Genomic DNA, 13752 nt, shown 5'->3' on the forward strand with positions numbered 1-13752 from the left:
CAGTTCCCCAAGCATTTAAATACTTTCAACAGCCGAAGCCGGTTTGGCTCAGTGGTAGAGCATCGTCTGCGGACTGAAAGGTTCCAGGTTCGATTCCGGTCAAGGCATGTACAATACATTGGTTGCGGGCACATCCCCGGTAGGGGGTGTGCAAGAGGCAGCTGGTCGATGTTTCTCTCTCATCGACGTCTCTAGCTCTCTATCTCTCTCCCTTCCTCTCTGTAAAAAAAATATAATAATAAATAAATAAATACTTTCAACAGTAGCATTAAGGGTGAAATTAATTACATTGTGACCAAATACTGGCCTGTTGGTTAATCAGTCAATAAAATTTGTATTCTTTTTATATATGATTTTTTTAACTGAAAGTCTTCTTATTCTGAAAGTAAGACTAAATTAGTTAAAGGCTTAAATTTCCAAGACTTCAATGAGCTTTAAAGATATATAACTCTGAAGACTTTTTTGTGAACTAGTCCATGGTCATTTTGTATAACTGCTTCATGTGTGCTCGGAAAGAATGTGATTTGTTCTTTGGGTGCAGTATCTGAATTATTTATGTAGTGTGAAAATCTTTAAAAATAAATACATTTAAAGCTAAAAAGAAAGTTTCTGTGGTCTTTATTGCCAATGATTTCTTTTTTTAAAATATTTTTTTATTGATTTCAGAGAAGGAAGGGAGAGGGAGAGAAAGAAACATCAATGATGAGAGAGAATAATTGATCAGCTGCCTCCTGCATGCCCCCTATTGGGGATCAAGCCCAAAACATGGGGATGTGCTCTTGCCAGGAATCTGAAACCCTCCCTTTAGTCCATAGGCCAAGGCTCTATTCACTGAGCCAAACTGGCTAGGGCACCAAATGATGTCTTGAGTCCACTCCTCCTCCTGTGACCTTACTATTCCTACGCTAAGCCTCTATCATCTCTCCTCTGGCCAACTGTGAGAGCCTGTTAACCAGCTCCACAGGCTGTGAATATTCCTATCTCAGAGCCTTTGAATTTACTGTACTGTTCCTTTTGCTTACAGAGCTCTTTCCTAAGAAATTTGCATGGTTACCTACTCCTGCTCAGCCTTTAGATCTTAACTCAAAAGTCACCTCCTCAAGAGGCCTGCTATTAAGCAACGTAGCCTACACACTCACTATTATCCTATTTTATAGCAATTAGATTTCAAATTATTTCAAATTATGTCTGTTTCTCTCCACTATAATACAAGTTCCTTCAGGGTAGGGACTCTCTTGTTCTCTTTTATGTCTCCAGCGCCTAGAGTAGTTCCAGACACATTGTAAGAGCTTCATCAATATTTCTCGTTATTAGAAATCATGTTCCTAAATAATATTTAATGATATAATAACATTCCCCCGCTATTGATTAAATGGGAAGAAAAGGTAGGATAGAAAACTATTCACTATGAGCCTGATTTTTTTTTCTTTTTTTTCAGGAGAATCAGATTAGGAGCAATCAGGGTGTTGCAAGTCCTGATCACGCAGAGACGTTAATCACGAATCATGCAATCTCCAATCATGTTCCAATCTGCCCTCCCGAAGGAGGGACAGGTAAGGATTATCCTACCTGACGATTATGAGCCTGATTTTTAAAAAGATTTTTAAAATTGATTTTTATAGAGAGAGAGGGAAAGAGAGAGGGAGAGAGAGAAAGAGAGGTCAGAATGAAACATTGATTGGCTGCCTCCTGCATGCCCCTACCAGGGATCAAGCCTGAAACCGAAGCATGTGCCCTAACTGGGAGTGGAAATAGCAACCTTTTGGTGCACAGGACAATGCCCAACCAACTGATCCATACTAGCCAGGGTACTCTGAGTTTGATTTTATAAGAAAAAATATATGCATTAAAAAAACAAAACACACACACACATATACACACACACACGAAGAAAGAAACATGTCATTTGTGTGAAGGGTTTCTCTAGATAATATTTATAATGTTAAAAATGCATGTGCTACAAGGGCGTAGATGCCAGAGGGCAGAGGCTCTCAGGAATCATCTTAGATGCTGTCTATCACATGTATGTATATATTTATGTGCGCCCTAAAAATGTCAGCATCTCTTCCTAAAGCTGCATGCATAACTTCTCAAAATACATATGCTTCATTTTGTTGTAAAAAAAAAATTATGTGGACAAACTGGTCACCTAATAAATATTAGCTAAAGTTTAAAGAAATGCTTATGCTAGTTTATTACTAACGGATTTTTTCCCAGCGATATATGCATATAATTAAGCAAGATGTGTTTCACAAAGAAAATTATCCAGAGGGTGGATAGGTAAGAAGGCGTATATTGTTCTATCTACTATGTGGCCACTCATACATACTAAGGCAAGCCAATTTCGTATTATTACCATTTAATAGAGTACAACTGTGACTATTCAGAAAATCTTAATTGATGGGTAGGTGTGTTCTGTTTACTTCTGATTATGTTACTTTATGTTACTTTATTTATTCTCAAATAAAATTCTTTAAGACTCATAAGAACAGAGACAAAAAGATTTTTAGTTTAAGACTAAAAATCAACTGACATCATATTTTAGTATAGACTGAAAGTCTTTGGAACCAACTGAGAATTGTGGTTTTGTAATTACCCAAGTTATTTTCAATACCACTACTTTGCTTTTTTTCTTCTATGGCTTTTAAGTTGGAACTTGTAGTGGTTTATGCAAATTTAGTAAAAGAGAAAGTCTTGGACTTTTACTGGCAGGGATATTCTTGCACCACCCACTGTCATAAGTGATTACAGGCTGCACCCTGATGGAAGAACAGCATTTCTCGGCCAACAGAAAATCACAAATACGTGGTAAACCATCTGCTTTGTCCAGCAACTGAAAAATAATAATGTGACAATGATCCAAGAGAGAAGGGGCTGCCAGGCCAACTGTGCCCAGACTTCTATCCGCTTGATGTCTGAAGGTGGGAGATTTGTTTTGACAGCTGCCTAGCCAACATCTGGCATCTGTCACCCATAGTTCCCCTTTATTGCTGGTTTCAAAAATCAAATCTGCCAGTCAAACAGCTTTTCTGCTGATGGACAGTTGAAAAGTTCCTTGTAGGCCTAATATGCTTCTGGAAAACTCCCTTTATTTTAATACATGCAGCCACTAATCCCTTTTCATGCTTTGCCTTTTGGCCTGTAACTTAGTCAGAAAAAAGATTTCTCCCCAAGCCCAAGTTCATTGCTCTTTTGGAAGAATGGCTGAAGCGCTGAAGGGAATACTAGGAAAATTGCAAGTGCTTGTGGTTTTACAACTATAGGATCAAGAGTAGTTTCCTCCTTCAGGATCTACAGAAAACAATATCCTTTCCATCTCTGCCTTTTGGGGAAGTGAACATTTGCATATATAACTCCTTTGAAAATAATGAACACGGTACTTAGTGTGTTTGCATATATTCTTATTGAAACGTTCTATGTGTTAGGCACTTTATGTACACTACCTTGCTTGATGCTCTAGTAATACAGTGAGGTTTCTTTTCATAAAAGAATAAGCAGTCTGGCCGGCGTGACTCAGTGGTTGAGCATAGACTTATGAACCAAATGGTCACTGATTGATTCCAGATAGGGCACATATCTGGTTTGTTGGCTCGATCCCCAGTGTGGGGAATGCAGGAGGCAGCTCATCAATGATTCTCTCTCATCATTGATGTTTCTCTCTTTCTCTCTTTCTCTCCCTTCCACTCTTAAATCAGTAAAAAAATATTAAAAAATAAAAGAACAAGTAGAGCTCAGAGCTCTTCTAGCTAGTACGTGGCAGCTCTGGGATTCAAACCCAGATCTTCTTGCTTAAGTGAAACTCTCTTCCCACACAGCATCTTGACTCCCTCCCCGTCACAATCTGCATGACAATTTGTATGTGATATATAAATAGCCGACAGAGTCAGCAATACAGTGGTGCCTCGCATAAAGAACGCCTCGCACAGCGAACGCTGCACACAACGAACTTCATTTCATGATTCATACAACGAACTTCGTTTCACACAACGAAGTCGCCCGAGCTTCCAGGATCGCTGCCGATGTATTGCATCCTTCCGCGCAGGCACTGCAGGCAGTCCTTAGTCACTGCGCTTAATTTAAGCACGTATCGCGGCAATCGTTCTTCATTACGAATTAAATCACGCACGTATCAAGGCAGTCGTCCTTTTAAGTTAAACTCAATATTTTTTTTTTATATCATGGCTTCTAAAAAAAGCAGGAAGGTGATTTCTGTTGAAATGAAACAGGACAATGCTCAAAGGGAAGCGTCATCTGATAACGAGGAGCAACAATCAAACAATCAACCAATCCCAACTGCTGACATCAAGAACATCCTGGTCAAATGGAAAGCAGTTCAGGAGTTTACCAATGCCCACTATCTGGATTCAGCTGAAGCAAACAGGATCAACGATCTTTACTCCGATACTCTTGTCCGTTATTTCTGGCAGATGTTGGAGAAAAGAGAAAAACAAACGACTTTGGACAGGTTTTTCATGAAACCATCGGCCAAAAAGCAGAAAATGGATGAAGATGTGCAAGATTCGGTAGACTCTACTTAGTCTGTCTTAAAATTAAAAAAATGTGTGTTTTTTTTTTTTAAATATGTTTTTAGATGTATCTAAATAAAAATAATAACAAAAAATTTATCTTTTTTATGTCATCTTAGCATATTTTATGCTACAGAACGAATTATTTTTTTTAACATGTATTGTTATGGGAAAGCGCGCTTCACATAACGAACTTTTCGCATAACAAACTTGCTCCTGGAACGAATTAAGTTTGTTGTGTGAGGCACCACTGTATTCCAGGCAGGTGGCAAGAACTGGGTGTATTACCCGAGAAGGCCAAGACACTTACTTTAGCCACAGCTCTGACAGAATGTTAAGGAAAAGAGAAGACTTTTAGGGCCCTAAAATCCTGATCCCCAAGCCCAAGTTCTAGAAAGCTTTAAGATGTAAAGCAAGTAAGGTGGTAGGAAGTGCCGTATCACAGCAAATCTTCCCTAGTCCCTTCATGCTGATTTCATAGAGACATGGGAAATATAAGTGAGTGATTGGTATTAAAATATCTGTGGCATCGAGACTTCCCAGAAAAGTAAGTATTAGCTAGGGGGCCCAGAGCTCACTGCCTGAGCCATGCATGGGAATTTGCAGAAGCTAGGAGTTCTCTCACCACTTCTATGCCTCCATAGCTGGGTGATTCTAAACTGAGAAAGGCAGGAACCTCCGCAAGGCCTCAGATGTATCCGCTGTAGAATAATATTTTTTGAAATAGTAATCAGTGTTTTCCCTCCAGTATTTCCCCCCTGCATTTTTTGGCCTTTATCCTGTGTCCCCCTTTTCAGGAAATGGAAGGTGACAAAGGAGTCAAGGAAAAGAATCTCTCTCCCTGGAAGACAATGGAAAGAATATTGATGTAAGCAAGGGCTTCAGAGACTGTGATGAGAAGAGCAAGTCTTCCCTGGACTAGAAAGATGCTGTGAGCTGAGTGTGTGTGGGTTGGAAGGGGGGTCAGGGGGTTTGTTGGAGGAGAATAAGTATGAGCATAGATGTTGATGGGTCCCTGAGCAGTGGGGACACACTAGAAATGTGATTTTAAAAAAAAAGTATTTTATTGATTTCCGAGAGAAAGGAAGAGGGGGAAAGAGATAGAAACATCAATGATGAGAGAAAATCATTGATGGGCTGCCTCCTACACACCCTCTACTGGGGATCAAGCCCACAACCCAGGTATATGCCCTTGACCAGAATCAAACATGGGGCCCTTCAGTCCACAGGTTGACGCTCTATCCACTGAGCCAAACTGGTTTTGGCTGAGCCTATCTCTTTATCAGCCCTTCCTCCAGCCTTTCCTCCAGGGTCAGGGGGCCTTCTGCTTGCTTGTTGCACACTCTAAAGATAAGAGAATCCTACCTGTAAAACATGTGCCTGGAGGAGTGATCCTTTCATGCCAGGCGGTTGTGGAGACAGAGCCCGGGCTTCACAGCACTAGGGGCCAGAAGACGTGAACTGTTCAGGACCCGGCCCTTGATCTGCTGAAAGGTGGATGTTCAGCCAAGTTGTGAGGAAGAGACAGACGCTCACCCACTTTAGCTTTTTTAGTGACTGTCAGCATGCAAAAGCTGTTGATCCTGAAGAGGCTCTGCAGGCTTGAACAGGAGGCACACCCCAGCCCCTCCGCCCCACCCTGAGTGCTGTGGCTAGGTGACCCCAAACTAGAATGCAAACCTGGGGAGGAGGAGAACACACTGTGAATGACCTGAGAGTCAGAGTCTTCCTGTCAAAATGAGCTTTAGAGGAAGACAGGTACATTCTTGAACATATGAGTTTTGAGCTGAGAAGCCTAGTGGCAACACATTTATAAGCCACATGTCCTGGGAGAAACCGGGACAGGAACACTCGCAGGGCCTCAGATATATCTGCTGTAGAATAATATTTTTTGAAATAGTAATCAGTGTTTTCCCTCCAGTATTTTCCCCCTTCATTTTTTGGCCTTTATTCTATGTCCCCCTTTTCAGGCAACGGAAGGTGACAAAGGAGCCAAGGAAAAGAATCTCTCTCCTTGGAAGACAATGGAAAGAATATTGATGTAAGCAAGGGCTTCAGAGAATGTGATGAGAAGAGCAAGTCTTCCCTGGACTAGAAAGATGCTGTGAGCTGAGTGTGTGTGTGTTGGAAGGGGGGTGTGGGAGATTGTTGGAGGAGAATAGATATGAACATAGATGTTGATGGGTCCCTGAGCAGTGGGGACACACTAGAAATGTGATTTTTTTTTTAAAGTATTTTATTGATTTCCGAGAGGAAGGAAGAGAGAAAAAGAGATGGGCTGCCTCCTACATGCCCCCTACAGGGGATTGAGCCCACAACTCACATATAAGCCTTTGACCAGAATCAAACATGGGGCCCTTCAGTCCACAGGCCAATGCTCTATCCACTGAGCCAAACCAGCTAAGGTGAAATGTGATTCTTTTTAAACAACACACATTGTGGTTTCAGAGGAAATCAGAGCCCACTGCCCCTTCCCACATGGAGTTCCCCTGAGGTGCAGGATCCCAGAGAAGAAGTGGCTGCACAACATTCTATACTGGGTCTCAGACAACCTTTCGGCTCCCCCTCCCCCAGCATGGTGTGGGAGCAGCACAATCTGACTTTTATATCCAAGAGCAAGAAAGCCACAGTTACAATGTTTGTGATTTTTTTAAAAACTATTTCAGAATATGCAGCTAAGTGGGTGACTTAGATAAGCTATACCCCAGATACTCCAAGTATTGTGGTAGTCAGCTCAGGCTGCTATAATAGAAAACCATAGACTGGCTGGTTTGAACAACAAACATTTGTCACACTTCTGGAGGCTGGAAATCAAGGTTGGCCCGCCAGCATGGTTGAGTTCTGGTGAGAGCCCTCTTCTGGGCTGCAAAAAGAGCAAGCTAGTTCTCTGGCTTCTTCTCCTTCCCCACCCCCTCTGGCTTCTGAAAAGGGCACTAATCCTATTTTTGAGGGCTTTATCCTCATGACCTAATAACCTCCCAAAGGCCCCACCTCCAAAACCATCTCATTGGATTCAGTTTCAACATATGAATTTGGTTGAATTTGGTGAGGGGGTGGGGAAGGGGGCAGGTACGGTCACAAAAACTCAGTCCATAACATATTCTACTCAAGAATGTACAATCTAAGGATATTCCACTGTTGTCCTAATCAGGAGAAGCACAGTCCACAAGAACTTCTGTATCATACTTTTTTTGTTGTTAACCCTCACCCAAGGATATTTTTTCCATTGATTTTTAGAGAATGTGGAAGGGAGGGCAGGAGGGAGGGAGAGAAAGAGAAAGAGAGAAACATTAATGTGTGAGAAAGACACATCAATTGGTTGCCTCCCACTCGTGCCCCAACGGGGGAGGGGATTGAACCTGCAACACAGGTATGTGCCCTTGACTGAGAATTGAACCGGCGACGTACTAACCACTGAGCCCACCAGGTAGGGCTGTATCTTGCCTGAGGGTGCATGCTTTACTAATTAGTATCCTAAATTTCACAAATGAAATTATGTTGGTGAAAACAGCAGTCTGTCTACTATCACGATGAAAGCTATCACTGAAATCAAGGCAGGTGTACCGGCTTCCTGAGACAGTGTGGAGACACTCCTCACCCTGAATGGACAGGTGCAGAGCCTTGGCAGACTGGCCTGCAGCCTTGCTGAGCCTATCTCTTTATCTGCCCTTCCTCCAGCCCTTCCTCCAGGGTCAGGGGGCCTTCTGCTTGCTTGTTGCACACTCTAAAGATAAGAGAATCCTACCTGTAAAACATGTGCCTGGAGGAGTGATCCTTTCATGCCAGGCGGTTGTGGAGACAGAGCCCGGGCTTCACAGCACTAGGGGCCAGAAGACGTGAACTGTTCAGGACCCGCCCCTTGATCTGCTGAAAGGTGGATGTTCAGCCAAGTTGTGAGGAAGAGACAGACGCTCACCCACTTTAGCTTTTTTAGTGACTGTCAGCATGCAAAAGCTGTTGATCCTGAAGAGGCTCTGCAGGCTTGAACGGGAGGCACACCCCAGCCCCTCCGCCCCACCCTGAGTGCTGTGGCTAGGTGACCCCAAACTAGAATGCAAACCTGGGGAGGAGGAGAACACACTGTGAATGACCTGAGAGTCAGAGTCTTCCTGTCAAAATGAGCTTTAGAGGAAGACAGGTACATCCTTGAACATGTGAGTTCTGAGCTGAGAAGCCTAGTGGCAACACATTTATAAGCCACATGTCCTGGGAGAAACCGGGACAGGATTACTGTGAATTATCAAAAAGCAACGCAAACATGCCTCAAAAGAAAATGCTATTTTCAGAATATAAAACCCCCAACAAACTTTTCCTTTGATTTTAAGGCGCTTTTCTTTCTTCTTGAACTTTGTTGACATTGAAAGTGAATGATTTCAGCAGTGATATCACCATTCAATTCACCCCACCTCAGCTGAACAGCTCACTCCTCCAGCTTAATTCTCAGCAAGCAAGACAGAAACAAAGCAAACAGCCCTGTGTGGGGGAGGGTGTGTAATATTTAAGTCAGCCACATCTGGTTCCAGTCCCAGCCCGACTCCTTACTTCAAGCTGTGTAACCCTCTGTTTACTCAGCTACAAAATGAGGTATCCACTTCCCAAGGGGCTGTGAGAACTAAAATGCTTATGTAAAGTCTCCCTCATCTCAGTGCCTAAGTTGGCAGTACTGAGTAGGCAAAAAATTGGTCACTGTCTGTAAAATTAACTTTTAAAAAGACTGATTGGATCCTAGCTGGTTTCGCTCAGTGGACAGAGCATAGACCTGTGGACCAAAGAGTTCTGGGTTGCATTCCAGTCAAGGGTATGTACCTTGGTTTCAAGCTCTTCCTCAGCCTGAGCCCTGGTCAGGACATGGGAAGGAGGACATGTTTCTCTCACACTGCTGTTTCTCTCATATTTGCCCTAAAAATCAGTGGGAAAATATCCTCGAGTGAAGATTAACACAACAAAAAGACTGAATGGGGCCTCTCTGGCAGTCTGCTTTAGCCATGAAGACAGATAACATTTGCCAAGCTCCTGCTACAGGCCAGGTACCATGGAAGTGCTAAAATGAAGGAGCCCAGCAGGTAGTTATGTCATCCACTTCACAGATGAAGAAAACCAGTCATAGAGGGGCTAAGTGATGTGCTTAGTGTGAGAATACACAAGTCATTTTTTCAGTCAAAGAACAGTTTAGACAGCCGCCATTTTGGACTGCATGACTTGGCAGCCGCCATGTTGGCTGCATGGCTTGCAGCTCTCCTGGGGCTACCATCTCGATACAGCAAAAGCCAACCCCTCCCTTTGAATTAGCCAATCTCAAAAGACTGTTTGCCTGAGCTCCAATCAGGAGCAAAGGACAGGTCACGAGCATCAGGGATTATAAACCCGAGCAGACCACCTGCTTGGTGTGTGTGTGCCAAGCAGACCATGTGTGTACACCCTTCTACACAGAAGTAAAGATGTTTGCCTCTCTGCCTGGCTCCTGAGTATGTTTTGTGTTCTACAAGGACCCCTGACTTGGGGGGTTTGCCCTATTTCTAACCTTAGGATTCCAGGGCAGGCAGTCGAAGGAGCATCCTCAGAAGCCCTGTCATTCTTTTTTGTTTTGTTTTGTTTTTGTTAATCCTCACCCAAGGATATTTTTCCATTGATCTTTAGAGAGAGTGGAAGGAGGGGGGAGAGATGGGCCTGGGATCATGCCTGCAACCAAGGTATGTGCCCTTGACTGGAATCAAACCCAGGACCTTTTTCCAGGACCAATGCTCTATCCATTGACCCAAACGGGCTAGAGCAGTCCTAGCAGGAATTTCGAAAATCTGGCCCACCACCATGTTAAGTAAGTCGTCTGTGACTTCTTGTCTGTTTCTGCCATTAGCCACTGAGATCAAGGAGTGCCTGGGGAAGCAGGAGCCAAAGAACCATTTGCTGAATGAGGTGTTGGTGCAGAGTGCCTGGCACATAACCAGCTCTCCTCTGCTGAGTGAAGAGCAGGGCCCAGGAGCCCCACTCGGAAAGCGGTGATGACAAGGCATCTTTACTGATGGATGGGATCATTGAAGGGTAGCCGTGGCATTTGTACTTTTTCAGCAGATGCGAGTATCTCAACGCTTTGTCTTCTCAAGGGCTCATTAAGGTTCCAGAGAAGTAAAAACAAACAAATGATGGCAAAAACAAACAAACAGCAGAGAAAAAACACTGACCTTTAACCCAGACCACCTGGTGACCTCAGAATGGGATGACAACTCACCTGGTCTCCAAGGTATGGGGTGCTGTTTCTCTGTTTTCCGCCACCCACACGGAAAACGACAGGTTCCTGAGTGGAGAAGCTGGGGATTAAGAAATTAAAGAAGGGGAAAAAACAGAACAAAACAGAGACCAAGACACAGAAATAGATTCAAGCTGGGATCCAGGTGGGGGGCTGTCACTCTGATGGAGAGACAGTCAACCACCCACCACAGACAACACAGCACATTTATTTATTTCCAAAGGGGGGGTTTAAGGTCAAAGAAGTTTTGGGTGTGCCCAGGTCCTATTCATTCCTGGGATTTAGCATATCAAGACCTGGGTAAGTCAAGGTCCTATTTGTTCCTCATTCCAAGCATGTGGATAAAGATAAGAAATCGGTACTGATAACCGTCTCCCACATTTTGGGAGACTGTTTCCGGGGAAACGGCTGTGCCAGTCACCTCGGACTCAGCTGACATTAATTTAAAGGTCATCCATTCCCAAAGGGCCCTCTACAAAAGGAATTTCAAAAACCTGGCCCACCCCCAACTTAAAACCCATAAAGAGAGAAAGGGGATTAGAAGCCTAATGCGGAGTGCAGGTATTTTTTATTTGGGGTAGGCAAGTGGAGGGAGGGTCTCAGGCCTTTTTGCTCCACCTGAGGCTTACAGGAGTCCTACTGCATAATCAGAGAGGTGAGACTGGCACAGTTTAGGCTCCAGAGCTGCAAACTCATTAGGGCAGAGGCAGGTGGCATCAATGACTGAAGGTGGGTGTGAAAGGAAAATAGGGCGGGGGGAGGGGGGGCGCAGGAGGGGAGGGTGTGCTTGCAACCTAGTTCAGTATCTGTTAAAACTGTAGTCTTACTTCCGCACTCTGATTGAACTTGGGGGAGCTGCGGAGCCTAACCCCAAGGCCCCACCACAGCTGACTTGGGCGGAGCTGCGGGGACCTCAGGGGCCCACCACAGCAGGAGATAAATAGGTCAGAGCCTCTCCAGAGTTCACTTCAGGCATTGGATCTGGAATTCCCCTGGACTAGTAGATCTGTGAGCTGATGGTTCTCCCGTGCATTCTGCCACAACAGGTGGGTGGGTGCTGGGGGTCGCGGGGAGCTGGGTCCTCAGCTGCAGCTCCTACTGCCTCTCAGGCCTGTCGTTGCTAGAAAGTAGATTTCCTGGGTAGTTAGCATCCTGACCTGTATGTGAGAGCCCTCATCCTATATTAGCAAGAAAGTCCAAGGCAACTGAAAACACGGTGGGAGTCAAACCAAATACATCTGCAAGTAGCAGTTGGTCAGTAGGCTGCCAGTAAGCCATCTCAGGAATCGCACCAGCCACTCCCCGGTGGTCAGACGGTGGTGGTGCTGAGGGAAGCTGGTGAGGGATCTGCTGGTCTTGGGCACCCCACACCTGGCTCCACTGGTTCATGTTGTTCCGTTGTGGCAGTGGTGCCACCTACTGGACTTTCCAGGGAGCGCCCTATGTTTAGACCTCCAAGTTGAGTCCCACAGAGGTCTGAGGGTGGTGGGGAACATGCTGACAAGCAAAAGCCAGTGCTGAAGCAAATTGCAAGTGAAATGGAAGTGTGTTTTGGGTGAACATCGACTTAAAGCTGAGTGGGATACACCACTTGCTAGGGCCAGAGGGAAGTCCGTGGAGTTTTGCCTTGCTGTTTCCTTAGGCCGCCCAGTCCTGCTTGACCAAGCCTGTGGTCTGGGCTGATAGAGTCTGCCCCTCCATTCCAACCGAGGCACCCAGACCCCCAAGTGGGAAATGGGAAAGTCGTGACTGAAGTCATCATGCCAAGGCTGCAGGCTTTATCTCTGTAGCCTCGGGGAAATCAGGTAGGTGGGAATCCCCAATCCATGTCTGGGGCTCAGTTTATCCTGTTTTAGGAGAGTAACGCCTGTGCTTACTGTGTTAAAATCCCCTATTTCATGAGTATTTGTCAAGCTATTTTACTATTTTCCCTTCAGCTTTAAGATCACTTCTCACCCCTTTATTTTTGGAAAAGGACAACCTTTTGTTTCTGTTTACACACCATGCTGCATCTTACCAAATGTTTCCCTAAAACGCATTTGTTTGAGGGCCCCTGCCCCAGCTCCTCAGAAAGCACCCTCCCACGTTGGGGCACCACCTTACTCCACGGGCATTAGCAGTTGCGGTTGCACCTCTGTGCAGCCTCCTGGGTTTTGTCTCCTGTGGAATGTTGCTCAATCCATGGGGCTGGGGTTTGTTGTCGGCTTTTCCTTGAAGGCCCGATTAGCCCTGCACACACGGCTTGGCTGTGGACGCTCAGCTTTCCTTTCCTCACCACTCTGACCCTTCCTGTCCAGCCGCCAGTATTTCTGTGCCGTGGTTACCGCTGTAAGAGCAGGGGGCAGTCATCTGGGATGATCTTCAGCTTTGAAAACTGGCTTCATGACAGTAGGTTGAGGCTATTACGAAGCCACATGAAACGCTGTGTTTTGGTGTTGGCTCTGTGGGCTGAATGAACGTTCCAGATCTCTGGGAAATGGTTAGACACACAAACACACTCACTAAAGCACACACAAAACGTATTGGGTTTCTAGGTCTTCATTCCATCCCTAATTTCCACTTTCAGAAGGGGCACTTTTGTGTCAAATTTGAGCTTTTCTAATTGTAAGATGAGACAGGTCTGACAGTGCGTAAAGGGGCCATGCGGTGTGTCACCAGCCCACTGTGGGGAGGGGAGCACATGCTTCGTCTGCTCCCCCGACCTTTACACACCCACAGCTCCGAGTGGGGGACACCCCGTCTGGATGCTTTTGGGTGGAGTGGAATTTTAGTGTTGTTAACAGCACTGCCCCAGTACTTGCAGGGTAAGCCGATGGGGGAAGGGTGGGAGTCATGCAGAGGGTATTTGGAAGGTGGGTAAGAGTGACAACCTGGGAAACACCCAGGGGGCCCGGCAGACTCCACAGGCAGAAACCCAAGAAAAACGTTATCCCTGTTTGTCTGCAAGAACAGTGATGTTAGCCGGGGATGGGGACAAAGAGG

The 13752-nt window shown here is 45.1% G+C and overlaps 1 non-coding gene across 1 annotated transcript; it reads right to left on the reverse strand.

Moving 5' to 3' along the window:
• Positions 1–1442: 1442 nt before the first annotated feature.
• On the reverse strand, positions 1443–1576 carry LOC118731026. Its single transcript, XR_004991729.1, has one exon. It is a non-coding gene; the product is annotated as a U8 small nucleolar RNA (small nucleolar RNA).
• Positions 1577–13752: the final 12176 nt, after the last annotated feature.

This window comes from Pipistrellus kuhlii, unplaced genomic scaffold (genome assembly GCF_014108245.1).
Source record: "Pipistrellus kuhlii isolate mPipKuh1 unplaced genomic scaffold, mPipKuh1.p scaffold_m20_p_3, whole genome shotgun sequence".
Taxonomy (NCBI): domain Eukaryota; kingdom Metazoa; phylum Chordata; class Mammalia; order Chiroptera; family Vespertilionidae; genus Pipistrellus; species Pipistrellus kuhlii.